Source organism: Tursiops truncatus, chromosome 4 (assembly GCF_011762595.2).
Source record: "Tursiops truncatus isolate mTurTru1 chromosome 4, mTurTru1.mat.Y, whole genome shotgun sequence".
NCBI classification, from domain to species: Eukaryota; Metazoa; Chordata; class Mammalia; order Artiodactyla; family Delphinidae; genus Tursiops; species Tursiops truncatus.
The window spans coordinates 54,967,889-54,985,276 of record NC_047037.1 but is presented as its reverse complement, the minus strand read 5'-3'; positions in this window follow the sequence as shown (position 1 = coordinate 54,985,276).

The following is a 17,388-nucleotide window of genomic DNA, read 5'->3' as shown; positions in this document are numbered from 1 at the left end:
GAATCCAGAGGTAAATGAATTCCCAGTTAAAAGGAAAATGGATGCCACCTCACAGAGTATAGTAATGACGAATAAGATAATACACATCAAACACAGAGCACAATACCTAGTGTGAATCATTCAGTAAAATATTGGTTCTCTGCCATTTTACCCTGAAACTATTTTGATAAAGCTGCTGTTACGGTGGTAATTTTTTTTTTTTTTTTACAGTGGTGATTTTTAAAAATCCAACTCTTTCTTGCCATAAGTCACAAAGCCTTCATATTTCCCCACTTAGGAACAAACTTTTTCCCTCCTTCACCATCATTCTCTATACCAAGTACATTTTAGAGTAGCAGGCAGTATGCCATAGACACTGAACCCATCTGGAAGAACTGTAAATTAGTTTTGTATGATATGTTAGTACAAAACACAAAGCCAGCTCTGACTTTACATTTTATAATAAAGCTAAAATTTGGCCCATGTTTGCAAAACTTTTGCCAGCATTTGCTATGGGTCTGTGATTGTCCTTAACCCGTAGATACGAACCCATCCCAAAGACAAAAGATTCCAGATCGGCTGAGAGCTGAGCAGAAATCAGGCATATATCCCAAATGTCACTGACCCTGAAAAAAATGAGAAGTTGATGCACAAAATTGTGTAGGAAAAACGTTCAGAGTCATATCTTTCAATGAACTTGGGTCACAGTCCTTTCTGCAGCTCTTCTATCTCTTCCAAATGAACCTCAGAGACGGGTTGTTTCTGAATGTTTACCATGGCTTCTAGGGCAGCCCTGAACTCTCTCCTTCCCTATAGCTTTCTCGTTAAAAAACTGTAAATGTGTAGAGAATTCACCTGCCATATCTTGACCAAATTAAAAGGCAGTGGTAAAAAGACAGCATGCTCGTTAGTGGTCTCAGTCCTGGCCTTGATTCCCACATTGGCATAGAGTGACGTTGTTTTTAAGATAGTCATTATACTCTCCTTAAGGCTGCAGCCTTCTCAGAACTTCTGAACCCTGGAATCTCACAAGTAGACAATGACCCCCAAGTGTTCGTTTATATTTTATTAAAATGTCATGTAGCCAGATTTTTCTGACCTGGTATAGCTTTAACCAGGGACAATTTCTAGAGGATGAAATTCAAGGCAATGATCTAACACACAGTATCTTAATAAATGGGAAATTGTACAAATCAGAGAACTTCTATCATAGCAGCAAGTTTGAAAATAATAGAGGCCATTATACAGAATACGGGTCAAATACCAGAATTAGGCAACCCAAATCGGAATGAGAATGTATACAAAACAACAGAGTACAAATATTTTAAAGCCAGGGAAACAAAAATAGATTCTTTTAAGAACAAGGTAGTGGAGGGAAAGATAACAGAAAACAAGTTAAGAGCTTAAGTTCCCTTTGGGTTCCTCTGAGTTGTAACAGCTCCCCAGCTGAGCATACCAGGTGAGGCCTGATCTTACAAGGTGCTGAGCAGAGAAGAAAACAGGACCCAGGTTTGGCTTCCATCCTTTGACTCTCACCCAACATTGTACACTCCCACCATCTAGTTGACTTTTAGTACTCATGAAGGACACAAGTGCCTCTTTTCAAACAACTCCAAATCTTGAATCTCATTTTCACTCACACCCATAGGTAAAGCAGCGGCCACTACTGTGATGCTTAAAAAAAAAAAAATCTCAAAAATAAATATACGAATAATCTCAACTAAATTTCATTGTTTGTATGTGACTTATCTGCCCTGCCATACACATTAAACACCAAGTCTAGGTCAATTCACTGCTTTGTAATCCACAAGTCCTAGCCCAACACCTTGAATAAAGGAAATGTTTAGACATTTACTCATCTATTTACACCATATCCATATATTTTCCTAAGTTCAAAGTTATTATTGATACTTAGTTAAAAACAAATTGATAGCCATTTAAAATGCAGAAGAGAACAGTTTCAGCACCACTCTGTTTCCCCCTGCATGATTTTTGCATTCATTCAGTCCACAAGGGTAAGAGTGAGGTACCTTGCTAGATGTCCCTGGGATACCAGAGTAAAGACAACAAGATGTCTGGCCACCAGAATCTAGTTAGGGAGACAACAAAGTGAGCAAATGACTGAAACAATGTAGTTTTTCATTGTTAGTATTTTGCCTCTAAAATTATCTAGAAAGAGGCTGATACTGGGATTCCAGATTAGGAATTATCAGTTGACATGGTCTTCATGACTCAGGGATTCTATCAAGTTCAAGACTGACTCCCATGCACATGGCAGACGCTCTATACTTGCTGCTCAAAACAAAAGTGGGCTGGGACAGACAACTTTTGAGCTATAAGCTCTTCGAGTAGGCTATAGGAGCATAAATGTGGATAACACCTACTTTTCTTGATAAACAATCCAGCTTCCCAGTTAGCCTTCTCAGGGCAAGGGAACCCCTCCCAAGAGTCAGGCAGGCCCAAGGCAATCTCACTGTAGCATCTGAATTCCAGGAGAGACAGTCCACTGAAAGCTAGAAGGATAGGGTGTTGTTTGAATTATCTCTGCACTATTCCTGAGGCCTAGACAATCTCTGATCCTTAGTAAGCCTTCAAGAAAAGTTTGTTAAATGAATAAGTAAATTAATGAATCAGGATAGGACCTAAAGCAATGACTCTAAAGAGAAGACACCAAACATAGACCAGAGGTCACACAAAGTAAAAAGAGTCTTCTATCTGCTCTCATCGAATTGAAATTTATACCACCACCCCCTTAAAACGGACCTTGGTCCAGTACAGTCCTTGGTATTGACCTTTCTTCTTGGAATGAATGAGAAGAGAAATCATAGCTCTCCCTAGAGATGAAAGGGTGAGCAATAAGTTTATTTTAAAAGTATGCTCAAAGTATTGCTGGGAATACAGTAGAAAAAAGGAGAATGCACTTAACTTTCATTCAGCCTTAAGGTTAAGGAAGGCTTATTAGAGTGGAGACCTTCAAGATGGTGGAGGAGTAAGACATGGAGATCACCTTCCTCCCCATAAATACATCAGAAATACACCTACATGTGCAACAACTCCTACAAGACACTTACTGAATGCTGGCAGAAGACCTCAGACTTCCCAAAAGGCAAGGAACTCCCCACGTACCTGGGTAGGGCAAAAGAAAAAAGAATAAACAGAGACAAAAGAATAGGGACGGGACCTGCACCTCTGGGAGGGACCTGTGAAGGAAGAAAGGGTTCCACACAGTAGGAAGCCCCTTCACTGGCAGAGACAGTGGGTGCCAGGGGGGAAGCTTCAGAGCCACAGAGGAGAGCACAGCAACAGGGGTGCAGACGGCAAAGCGGAGACATTCCCACACAGAGGATCGGGCCGACCAGCACTCACCAGCCCGAGAGGCTTGTCTGCTCAGCCTCCAGGGCGGGTGGGGGCAGGGAGCTGAGGCTCTGGCTTCGGTCGGAGCTCAGGGAGAGGACTGGGGCTGGCGGCGTGAACACAGCCTGAAGTGCGCCACAGCTGGCCGGGAGTGAGTCTGGGAAAACGTCTGGAACTGCCTAAGAGTCAAGAGACCATTGTTTCCTGGTGCTCGAGGAGAGGGGATTCAGAGCACCGCCTAAACCTGCTCCAGTGACGGGCGCAAGCCGCGGCTATCAGCGTGGAGAGACTGGCATGAGGCGCTAAGGCTGCTGCTTCAGCCACCAAGAAGCCTGTGTGCAAGCACAGGTCACCATCCACACCTCCCCTCCTGGGGAGCCTGTGCAGCCTGCCACTGCCAGGGTCCCGTGATCCAGGAACAACTTCCCCAGGAGAAGGCACGGCGTGCCTCAGGCTGGTGCAATGTCACCCCGGCCTCTGCCACCGCAGGATTGCCCTGCATTCCATACACCTCCCTATCCCAAGCCTGAGTGAGCCAGAGCCCCCGAATCAGCTGCTCATTTAACCCAGTCCTGTCTGGGCGGGAACAGACGCCCTCCAGTGACCTACACGCAGAGGCGGGGCCAACTCCAAATCTGCACCCCAAGAGCTGTGCAAACAAAGAAGAGAAAGGGAAAACTCTCCCAGCAGCCTCAGGAGCGGCGGATTAAATCTCCACAGTCAACTTAATGTACGCTGCATCTCTGGAATACCTGAATAGACAGCGAGTCATCCCAAAATGAGGCAGTGGACTTTGGGAGCAACTGTAGACTTGGGGTTTGCTTTCAGCATCTAATTTGTTTCTGGTCTTATGTTTATCTTAGTTTAGTATTTAGAGTTTATTATCATTGGTAGATTTGTTTATTGATTTGGTTGCTATTTTCCTTTTTTATTAATATATAGATTTGTTTTTCCTTTTTCTCTTTTTGTGACTGTGTATGTGAATGCTTCTTTGCTTTTACCATTTGTCCTAGGGTCTGTCCATTTTTTTTCTTTTTTTTTTTAGTATCGTTTTTAGCACTTGTTATCATTGTTGGATTTGTTTTTTGGTTTGGTTGCTCTCTTCTTTCTTTCTTCTTTTTTTATAAGTTTTAATATTTTTTATTTTAATTATTTCTTTATTTTTTCTTTCTTTCTTTCTTTTTTTCTCCCTTTTCTTCTGAGCTGTGTGGTTGACAGTATATTGGTGCTCCAGCTGGGTGTCAGGCCTCAGAGGTGGGAGAGCCAAGATAAGGAAATTGGTCCACCAGAGACCTCCCAGCTCCATATATTATCTTTTTTTTTTTTTTTTGCTGTATGCGGGCCTCTCACTGTTGTGGCCTCTCCCGTTGCGGAGCTCAGGCTCCGGACGTGCAGGCTCAACGGCCATGGCTCACGGGCCTAGCCACTCCCGCGGCATGTGGGATCTTCCCAGACCGGGGCACGAACCCGTGTCCCTTAGCATCAGCAGGCGGACTCTCAACCACTGCGCCACCAGGGAAGCCCTCCACATTTTATCAAACTGCGAAAGCTCTCCCAGAGATCTCCATCTCAATGTTAAGACCCAGCTACACTCAACGACCAGCAAGCTACACTGCTGGACACCCTATGACAAACAACTAGCAAGACAAGAACTAATCCCACCCATTAGCAGAGAAGATGCTTAAAATCATAATAAGTTCAGAGACACCCCAAAACACTACGCAGTCCTGCCCACCAGAAAGACAAGATCCAGCCTCATCCAAAAGAACACAAGCACCAGTACCCTCCAACAGGAAGCCTGCACAACCCAAGAACAAACCTTGGCCACTAAGGGCAGACACCAAAAACAACAGGAACTATGAACCTGCGGCCTGCGAAAAGCAGACCCCAAACACAGTAAGTTAAGCAAAATGAGAAGACAGAGAAACACACAGCAGATGAAGGAGCAAAGCAAAAACCCACGAGACCAAACAAATGAAGAGGAAATAGGCAGTCCACCTGAAAAAGAATTCAGAGTAATGATAGTAAAAATGATCCAAAATCTTGGAAATAGAATGGAGAAAATACAAGGAACGTATAACACGGACCTAGAAGAACTAAAGAGCAAGCAAACAATGAAGAACAACACGATAAATGAAATTTAAAATTCTCTAGAAGGAATCCATAGCAGAATTACTGAGGCAGAAGAACAGATAAGTGACCTGGAAGATAAAATAATGAAAATAACTACCACAGAGCAGAATAAAGAAAAAAGAATGAAAAGAATGAGGACAGACTCAGAGACCTCTGGGGCAACATTAAACGCAACAACATTTAAATTATAGGGGACCCAGAAGAAGAAGAGAAAAAGAAAGAGACTGAGAAAGTATTTGAAGAGATTATAATGGAAAACTTCCCTAATATGGGAAAGGAAATAGTCAATCAAGTGCAGGTAGTGCAGAGAGTCCCATACAGGATAAATCTAAGGAGAAACACACAAAGACACATATTAATCAAACTATCAAAAATTAAATACAAAGTAAAAATATTGAAAGCAGCAAGGGAAAAACAACAAATAACATACAAGGGAATCCCCATAAGGTGAACAGTTGATCTTTCAGCAGAAACTCTGCAAACCACAAGGGAGTGGCAGGACATATTTAAAGTGATGAAAGGGAAAAACCTAAAACCAAGATTACTCTACCCAGCAAGGATCTCATTCAGATTTGACAGAGAAATTAAAACCTTTACAGACAGGCAAAAGCTAAGAGAATTCAGCACCACCAAACCAGCTTTACAACAAATGCTAAAGGAACTTCTCTAGGCAAGAAACAAAAAAGAAGGAAAAGACCTACAATAACAAACCCAAAACAATTTAAAAAATGGTAATAGGAACATACATATCGATAACTACCTTAAGTGTAAATGGATTAAATGCTCCAAACAGAAGACATAGACTGGCTGAATGGATAAAAAAACAAGACCTGTATATGTGCTGTCTGCAAGTGACCCACTTCAGACCTAGGGACACATACAGACTGAAAGTGAAGGAATGGAAAAAGATATTCCAGGCAAATGGAAATCAAAAGAAAGCTGGAGTAGCAATTCTCATATCAGATAAAATAGACTTTAAAATAAAGACTATTACAAGAGACAAAGAAGGACACTACATAATGATCAAGGGATCAAATCAAGAAGAAGATATAACAATTGTAAATATTTATGCACCCAACATAGGAGCAACAAAATATATAAGGCAAATGCTAACAGCCATAAAAGGGGAAATCGACAGAACATAATCATAGTAGGGGACTCTAACACCCCACTTTCACCAACAGACAAAAAATCCAAAACGAATGTAAATAAGGAAACACAAGCCTTAAATGACACATTAAAAAAGATGGACTTAATTGATATTTATAGGACATTCCATCCAAAAACAACAGAATACACATTTTTCTCACATGCTCATGGAACATTCTCCAGAATAGAACATATCTTGGGTCATAAATTAAGCCTTTGTAAATTTAAGAAAATTGAAATCGTATCAAGTATCTTTTCCGACCACAACGCTATGAGACTAGATATCAATTACAAGAAAAAATCTGTTAAAAATACAAACACATGGAGGCTAAACAATACACTATTAAATGACCAAGAGATCACTGAAGGAATCAAAGAGGAAATTTTAAAAATACCCAGAAACAAGTGACAATGAAAACACGATGACCTAAAACCAATGGGATGCAGCAAAAGCAGTTCTAAAAGGGAAGTTTATAGCAATACAATCGTACCTCAAGAAGCAAGAAACATGACAAATTAACAACCTAACCTTACACCTAAAGCAATTAGAGAAAGAAGAACAAAACAACCCCAAAGTTAGCAGAAGGAAAAAAATCATAAAGATCAGATCAGAAATAAATGAAAAAGAAATGAAGGAAACAATAGCAAAGATCAATAAAACTAAAACCTGGTTCTTTGAGAAGATAAACAAAATTGATAAACCATTAGTCTGACTCATCAAGAAGAAAAAGGGAGAAGAATCAAACAACAGAATTAGAAATGAAAAAGAAGTAGCAACTGACACTGCAGAAATACAAAGGATCATGAGAGATTACTACAAGCAACTATATGCCAATAAAATGGACAACCTGGAAGAAATGGACAAAGTCTTAGAAAAGCACAACCTTCCGAGACTGAACCAGGAAGAAATAGAAAATATACACATACCAATCACAAGCACTGAAATTGAAAGTGTGATTAAAAATCTTCCAATGAACAAAAGCCCAGGACCAGATGGCACTCAAATTCTATCAAACATTTAGAGAAAAGCTAACACCTATCCTTCTCATACTCTTCCAAAATATAGCAGAGGGAGGAACACTCCCAAACTCATTCTACGAGGCCACCATCACCCAGATACCAAAACCAGACTAAGATGTCACAAAGAAAGAAAACTACAGGCCAATATCACTGATGAACATAGATACAAAATCCTCACAAAAATACTAGCAAACAGAATCCAACAGCACATTAAAGGACCATACACCATGATCAAGTGGGGTTTATCCCAGGAATGCAAGGATTCTTCAATATATGCAAATCAATCAATGTGATACACCATATTAAAAAACTGTAGGAGAAAAACCATATGATCATCTCAATAGATGCAGAAACAGCTTTTGACAAAATTCAACACCGATTTATGATAAAAACCCTGCAGAAAGTAGGCATAGAAGGAATTTACTTCAACATAATAAAGGCCATATACGACAAACCCACAGCCAACATCATTCTCAATGGTGAAAAATTGAAACCATGTCCTCTAAGATCAGGAACAAGACAAGGTTGTCCACTCTCACCACTATTATTCAACATAGTTTTGGAAGTTTTAGCCACAGCAATCAGAGAAGAAAAAGAAATAAAACGAATACAATTCAGAAAAGAAGTAAAGCTGTCACTGTTTGCAGATGACATGATACTATACTTAGAGAATCCTAAAGATGCTACCAGAAAACTACTAGAACTAATCAATGAATTTGGTAAAGTAGCAGGATACAAAATTAATTCACAGAAAACTCTTGCATTCCTATAAACTAATGATGAAAAATCTGAAAGAGAAATTAAAGAAACACTCCCATTTACAACTGCAACAAAAAGAATAAAACACCTAGGAATAAACCTACATAAGGAGACAAAAGACATGTATGCAGAAAACTATAAGACACTGATGAAAGAAATTAAAGATGATACAAATAGATGGAGAGATATACCATGTTCTTGGATTGGAAGAATCAACATTGTGAAAATGACTCTACTACCCAAAGCAATCAACAGATTCAATGCAATCCCTATCAAATTACCACTGGCATTTTTCACAGAACTAGAACAAAAAAGTTCACAATTTGTATGGAAACACAAAAGACCCCAAATAGCCAAAGCAATCTTGAGACAGAAAAATGGAGCTGGAGGAATCAGGCACCCGGACTTCTGACTATTTTACAAAGCTATAGTAATCAAGACAGTTTGGTACTGTCACAAAAACAGAAATATAGATCAATGGAACAGGATAGAAAGCCCAGAGATAAACCCACACACATATGGTCACCTTATTTTTGATAAAGGAGGCAAGAAAAGACAGCCTCTTCAATAAGTGGTGCTGGGAAAACTGGACAGCTACATGTAAAAGAATAAAATTAGGACACTCCCTAACACCATACACAAAAATAAACTCAAAATGTATTAAAGACCTAAATGTAAGGCCAGACACTAACAAACTCTTAGAGGAAAACATAGGCAGAACACTCTATGACATAAATCACAACAAGATCCTTTTTGACCCACCTCCTAGACAAAGGGAAATAAAACCAAAAATAAACAAATGGGACCTAATGAAACTTAAAAGCTTTTGCATAGCAACGGAAACCATAAACAAGATGAAAAAACAACCCTCAGAATGGGAGAAAATATCTGCAAACGAAGCAACTGACAAAGGATTTATCTCCAAAATATACAAGCAGCTCATGCAGCTCAATATCAAAAAAAAAACAAACAACCCAATCCAAAAATGGGCAGAAGACCTAAATAGAGATTTCTCCAAAGAAGATATACAGATTGTCAACAAAGACATGAAAGGATGCTCAACATCACTAATCATTAGAGAAATGCAAATCAAAACTACAATGAGGTATCACCTCACACCAGTCAGAATGACCATCATGAAATATCTACAAACAATGAATGCTGGAGACGATGGGGAGAAAAGGGAACCCTCTTGCACTGTTAGTGGGAATGTAAATTGATACCCCCACTATAGAGAACAGTATGGAAGTGCCTTAAAAATCTAAAAATAGAACTGCCATATGACCCAGCAATCCCACTACTGGGCACATACCCCGAGAAAATCATAATTCAAAGAGTCATGTACCACAGTGTTCACTGCAGCTTTATTTACAATAGCCAGGACACTGAAGCAACCTAAGTGTCCATCGACAGATGACTGGATAAAGAAGTTGTGGCACATATATACAATGGAATATTGCTCAGCCATATGAAGAAACAAAACTGAGTTATTTGTAGTGAGGTGGATGGACCTAGAGTCTGTCATACAGAGTGAAGTAAGTCAGAAAGAGAAAGACAAATACCGTATGCTAACACATGTATATGGAATCAAAAAAAACAAACAAACAACAAAATGTTTCTGAAGAACCTAAGGGCAGGACAGGAATAGGGACGCAGATGTAGGGCTTCCCTGGTGGCGCAGTTGTTGAGAGTCCGCCTGCCGATGCAAGGGACATGGGTTCGTGCCCTGGTCCGGGAGGATCCCACATGCCGCGGAGCAGCTAGGCCCTTGAGCCATGGCCGCTGAGCCTGCGCTTCGGAACCTGTGCTCCGCAACTGGAGAGGCCACAACAGTGAGAGGCCCGCGTACAGCAAAAAAAAAAAAAAACAAAAAAAGACACAGATGTAGAGAATGGACTTGTGGACACAGGGAAGGGGAAGGGGAAGCTGGGACGAAGTAAGAGAGTGGCATGGACATATATACACTACCAAATGTAAAATAGATAGCTAGTGGGAAGCAGCCACATAGCACAGGGAGATCAGCTCGGTGCTTTGCGATCACCTAGAGGGGTGGGATAGGGAGGGTGGGAGGGAGCCGCAAGAGGGAGGAGATATGGGGATATATGTATATGTATAGCTGATTCACTTTGTTATAAAGCAGAAAGTAACAGACCATTGTAAAGCAATTATACTCCAAAGAAGATGTTACCAAAAAAAGAAGGCTTCTTAGAAGTGGGGCCATTTGAGCTATTTACATTCCATGTGAACCACAAAGACGGCCCTTTTTTTTTTTTTTTTTTTTTTTTTTTGCGGTAAGCGGGCCTCTCACTGTTGTGGCCTCTCCCGTTGTGGAGCACAGGCTCCGGACGCGCAGCTCAGCAACCGTGGCTCACGGGTGCAGCCGCTCCACGGCATGTGGGATCTTCCCGGACCGGGGCACGAACCCGTGTCCCCTGCATCGGCACAGACTCTCAACCACTGCGCCACCAGGGAAGCCCAAGACTGCTCTTTTGAAGTACTTTGCTCTTGGACTTAAAGAGGATAGCATTGAGAAAGATGACTTCATAATTTCCCCTATGAAAAAAGGAAAGGCAAAAAAGATGACAAAAAAATTATCACAGACATCAAAGATTATTTCCTGGTGACCTAACCCTTCACTATGTATGCTGGTAGCTTACTCAACAGTTCAAGAATAAAAAAATATTAAAAAAAAATTAAGAAGAGATCAAATATGGCAAGGAATACTGTCTAAGAATTTAACTTTGTGAGTTTATTGTGAAAGAATGAAAGCTACTTTTCCTTACCTTCATCTCAGGGGCAGAGCAAGGATTTATAACCTGGATGTCACCCCAAGGAAGAGAGTTTCAGAAGGTTAAGCTCCCAAAGTAAAAAGCTGGATCGTTCAAGATGGAAAAAGCTCAGAAGTTTCTGAAAGACATGACTCTATCCTAGTGGACGTGATGCCCATGCAATGTGGAACTGCTAATGATGGAACATGATGTCTAGGTCTAAACCCTGGGCCCCGTGGCTCAGGAGGGATCAAAGGTACAGTGGCCAAGTTGGACATGCAGACTGTGCCACCAAATGCAAACGCTGTTCAGTAAGCCACTTCAGCAGCCAGACCAGAAGCCCTCCCTCAAATTTTCTGGAATGTATAAGACCCTCAGTTTCCTTGAATGACCAAAAGAATTTGCAGGGCAAAAACAGATGAGATTAAATTCTCAACAACCTTGCAGGGTTAGGAGGAAACAGAGCCAGATTTATTTGAACGTGAAGAAATATAACACTTCCTGCTCCCAGAGTGGAAGAGTCAATTTATACTCATTCTATAAGTTTGCCTGAAATTCTAAGACAAAATCAACCTTTTAAAAAACAAAAGCAAGCCCCTAGACCTTTGTAAATGAACAGCAGAACTCAACATGCTGCAGAGTACCCATATTTACCTCAGACACAGCAAGTCAACTGGAAAACCAGCCAAGCTTGATAAGTTTACCCAATTTCTAACCTTCCCAGAGCTGGAAGAATGTCTGTCTCAAGCTGTTTCAGTTCCTGGCCTGAGATGACCCAAGGACTTCCTCCCACTTAACAACCATTCAAAAAGAGGCGGCGGGGGTGGAGGTGGGGGGGAATCCACTCACTGAAATTCCCTCCTTGGCCAGTCACCCATTTAACCAGACAAACAGGAACAGAGTAGCTAATGTTTAAACGGAACTAATGTTACATGTCAACGTAAAAACTCATGTTATCTTTTGTATTTTTATTTTTTCACAGAACATATGAACAATGTCTAAGGGTAACAAGAATTCAATAGGGACATTTCACTTTTCTAGATAGCAGGCATTCATTGGTTCTTGAATGTTTCGTACAAGGCAGAATTTCTGGCTTATTGTGTTTGATAGAAAGAAAAGCATTTTGAATCAAAACAGAGGGGGAATTGCAAAATGAATTCCAATGAAACATGAGCAAGCAAGCACATCAAAGTAGGTTTTGTTATGACTTAGCATTCCAGGGATGGGGAAAAAAATAAAAAGCAAGTATCCAATTGTTAAATCAAGACTTCGCAGCTCCCCTGTCCTGTAGTCAATTTGCCAAATGCCCTTTTTCTTCTCTAATCCCATTTTTCAATATCTCATAACTCAAACCTGATTGATCACTTAGTCACATCAGCCTAAATTCATTAGGCCAATTAAATTAGAATGCATGTGGTAGAGAATCAGGCTTTCGCAGAGCCATCGGCTGCTGGGTTTCTAAACATTCGACTACAGAGTCTCATTTCAAGAGCTGTGATCCTGCAGGGGTGGTTTGATTTTTCAAAGGGGACACGTTGCTACTCAGAAGGAGTTCTCAGGACACTGTGGGGGAAAAAAGTAGTAAAAACCAGAGCAACCTGACAAAAATAGGATGCATTGTCACCCAAACCCTGAGGCAACTCACACATATGGTGCCGTATTTTAAACATGAAGAAATAGACGCTGTCTTAACAGCCTGGTGCTGTTAGGATAGCAGCTCCCAGAGAGCACATCTTTCCTGGTAAATGTGTGGAGAGAAGCATTGTTCTGAGGAAGCCTCTTATGGATTTGCTGGCAAGGTTGTCCACAGGCAGTGGTGCAGGTTCTGTGGGGCATCCTCTGACGGGCAGGACAGGGGGCTGAGATCGTGCCATGTGCTCAAGGCACTGCGTACCCTGATGATGGGCTGGAGCCTGTAGGAAGGGGGCCTTTCCCTAATTGGTCCACAGAAGAGCCACACTTATGTAATTTGTCTAGAGAGGATACATATCCTTATCTGCAAAAAGGCTAACAGCTTGGGAACTAGATAATAAATAGGTTGGATAATGATTTACCATACAAAAACCTGACACTGCTGAGACCAGAGGAACTTTCACTTTTAGGCAATCTCTTGAATCCACTTTAGCTCCTGAAGAGTCTCAGCCCCACCCATCTGCAACCTTGGGATATTGGAGCTTTTGGAAAAAGCCAACCAGAGATTTGATGACAGCCCTAGGTTTCCTTCAGGATATGGTAGGAGTGTAGGGAAAAGGGGCAAGAACTGACATGCTTCATGTCTAAACTTTAGCACGTTTGAGGGCAGGGACTGTGTCTTATTCACTATTGTATCCTTAGTACCATGCACTCAACAAATCTGTGTGGAAGGGATGTATTCAAATCCATTTTATTCTTCATCTTGCTGTGTTTTCAATAAAAGAGAGATGGTTAAACCTATCTTTATTTTTTTTATATGCAAGAAATTCAATCCTATGTTAACCTGGCAAATAAGGCACCTTTGTGAACATTTTTCAAAATCTGTTAAAGGATCACAGGACCTTAGAGTTAAAAGTGTCTTAGTCTAATCTGCTTAGTTGCAAACAAGGCAGCAACAATCTAGAGAGTTTACATGACTTGTGGTTGATTTCACAACCATTGGAGGCAAAGCCAGAACTGGAGCTCAAAACAACAGATCCCAAACCCGAAGTCTTTCTCCAGTGCTCTGAGAATAAGAGAGCGGGCACATATACCTCTAACATAAGAGTTGTCCGCTATGTTAGGTGCTGTCAGCCACCCGTGCTGAGGTCTTACACCATGCCTGTGGCCCCTTTGCAAGCACCATCCTCATTTTCGTAGTGCTAACTCTGATACCACCCAATCAGCTGTATGTTTGTGTACTCTACACACACTGCTAGGCTCAAAAGTGGGTAATCAGAGAGCAATCTCATAACATTTACATAAAGGGGCCCCAAAGAAAATACCCACTAGAAGCCTGTTACTTTCAATTCCTTTGTTAAATGAGCCATGGAATTTTAAAAATGATAACTTCAACACGACAGAGCAGGTAAATGTGTCATACACCCTCCTTTAGCATTGAAAGGGCTAGGCCAGAGCAGTAATAAACTAGGAAGCCCCCATTGAGAAGAGTGATCTGGCTTTGCAAACATCATGCATCAGAGACACTGAGGAGACCCACCATAAGGCAGCCAGGATGAAACAAGAGTCATTCCACTCTTATAGAAAGCATTCCAGTGACTGCCACAGAACAAAGTGGTAATCGTTCTTAAAGAACGCTGGATTCACATCAACCAGGGAACAACATTTAAAAGGGCATTTTTTTCTGTGGAGTAAGTACAGATTTTCTGACCTCCATTTCCAATAACTGGAATGGCACATGTGTCTGGTAACTCAAAAGAGAAGAATATGTGAAGACCATTATAACAGAATATTTTAGTCAAATAATAACAAGCCATCCCTTCCTCAGGCAAAGGAACCAACTGTTTGAATGTGGCAGGAAAGTGAAAATTCAGAATCTCAATCACATGGGGTCACACAGGCATTTCTGGCTTAAGATGAATTTGAAAAATATAACAAAGAAAAATCTACAATGAGCAACAGATTTATGAGCTCAAAATGTCCATTTGCCCTCAAAAAGACTTCTGGAAATAGATTTTCATTGTATTTTGGACAATATAATGTTGTATCTTTTGTATCTAGAAAGTTCAAACTGGATGAACCAGCTACGAAAGGAAATTAATTTTATTATACCTTGCTAACTTTTGTTTCTATTCAATAATTTCTCAACTGAGAATATTTCATGCCTGGTATTGATTACCATTTCATACATATTGAGTGCCAGTGTTCAAGATGCTGCATAGAAGACATGATGAAAACTAACTAAATTGGCAAAGTGGAGTCGAGGGTGGGCAGTTATTCAGTGAGTTTGAGCAGCTTTCTAAAACTGAAAGCATTTTCATCAGCAAGGTTCTATGCATAAATTATTTTTGTGAATGTCTTAAGATTATGGAAAAGAAAAAAAGGGAAGGATCTGGAAGAAAACCTTTGTAAACAATTGTCTAGAATTGAGTTGATATGGTTTAAACTCTGAACCATATTATTCTGCTTATAATAATCAAGAATGTTAAGGGAAGGGTAGTAACAAGTTATTCTTTAAAAATTTAAGTTGGTTCCCAATTTGAGCAACAAAATAAAGAAGCATTGGATTACAACCAAAAATACAGAACACATAAGCATGTGTACATACCAATATTAAATTTTTAAAGATTAAATAATGAATGAATGAATGGAGGAGAATAGACAAATCCCCCTTGCAGAAGAATTTCAAATAATTTACGTAGGTACTTCACCCTCAAAGAAGTTGAACATAATTCCCCACTCACTCTTTAAATATGAGCTGTGGACAGTAACTTCCTTCCAAAGAGTATAATGTGAAAGCAGGGGGAAAGAATAACTTTACAGTGGAGAAATCTGGCAAACACTACCTCAGTCAGGTTATCAAGGCAAACACTAGTGGTAAGTCACATTGATAGCATGTATACTTGATAAGATGTGATGAGTATGGTGTATTTTTGCTGTGTGTGTTTTTCTGGTTGTTTTGTTTTGCTTTTGTTTTTGTTTTTCACAAAACTCATAACCCCAGTCTACTCATGAGGAAAACAAATACATCCCTATTGAGGGACAGTCTATAAAATACCTGAGTAGGACTTTTCAAAACTGTCAAGATCTTCAAAAACCAGAAGAGTTCTTAAAAAACTGTCACAGTCAAGAGAAGCCTAAAGAGACGTGACTTCTGAATGTAATGTGGTGTCCTGGATGCGATTCTGGAAGGGGAAAAGGACATTAAGAAAAATCTAAGGACATAGTAGGGACTTTAGTTAAAAGTAATGCGTCAATATCAGTTCAAGTATGCCATACTAATGTCGGATTCTAACAATAGGGGAAACTGGGCCATGGATTTTGGGGAACTCCCTGGACTATAGTTTTGTTTTTTCTATATTTTTCTAAAATAAAAACTGATTCAATAAAATAAAAAGGAAGTTGGATGTGGCAAAAGAAAAAAAAAAGATAGTGTTAGAGGTGAAGAAATAGAAGTTAACAGTCAAAAGTAGGAGCTCTTAACCCAGCAGAGCCTGGAGTGTCAGCACTGGGGAAAAAGAAAGTCAAAATTCACCTCTAAATGCCAAGGAGAACTGTTTGAAACAATGTGTTAAGAATAGCTGGGAGGTATTCACAAGCACAATTAGCACCTTGAGTGACTGGGAGCCAAAACTAAGCAGCTGTGGGAGAGCGAGCAGGCCAGGGTCATAAACAGGTCCTGTGGTGGCATCTTAAATGAGATAAGGTGCCCGAAGAGAGGAAAGTGTTCAGCGAACAGGGCCCAGGTTTGTAACAAGTACTCCTATGTTATGTGTTCTCCCTAGTGTTTCTAACTAAGAGGCGGAGTTAAACTGTTTTTCTACAAAATTTTCATGTTGACATTTTTTGTCACTTTTGTAAAGGTTTTTATGTCTCTATACAGGAAGCCCCTGCTTCTTACTACTTTGAAATTTACCTAGTAGGAAAGAACCTAAAAACAATGCCTCGCAACGCTGGATCTGACAAGCCTTCCGTTTCAGCAGCAGATTCTTAATCTGGAGGGACTGAATCATCCATTTCTCACCTTTCTCCCCAGCCAAGTATTTTTAACTTACTGTCAGCTATGGAGTAAACATAGAGTCTATAAGGAAAAAGTCCATTTTTCACTTTTCTGCTTTTGGCTGTTGAATCCAGGATGCATTACAGCAAAAAAGAGGGTCTTTTATGTAAAAATAATATTGGTTTGTTTAACATTTTTCTCCACTTTGTTAAATATCCAAAATGAGTCCCTGCTACTTCAACAGGGTCCACTTCTCACCTAGAGGCAGCTTTTCTGCACTATCCCAAGTATAGAAACTGTGGGCAGCAGCCTTGAGCTCCCAGTGGCTCCAGGGATAGAAATGTCATAGGGATGCATCCAGTTCCCTGTACCAGAAGGGCCCGATCTGCAAGGTAAGCCTCTGTGGACCTGTTCTGTTAGACCTCAAAGATCTGGGATGGGAAAGAGACAAAGCTTGAACTGCTGCTCAAGATCCACTGGACACAGTGATACTCAAGAACCTCAACTTTACGAAAACAGTTTGTTCCAACATCTAAAAGAAACAGTCAGGGTTCTATTAGGTTCTTAGGTCTAAACTGGGAAAATGAAATTAGG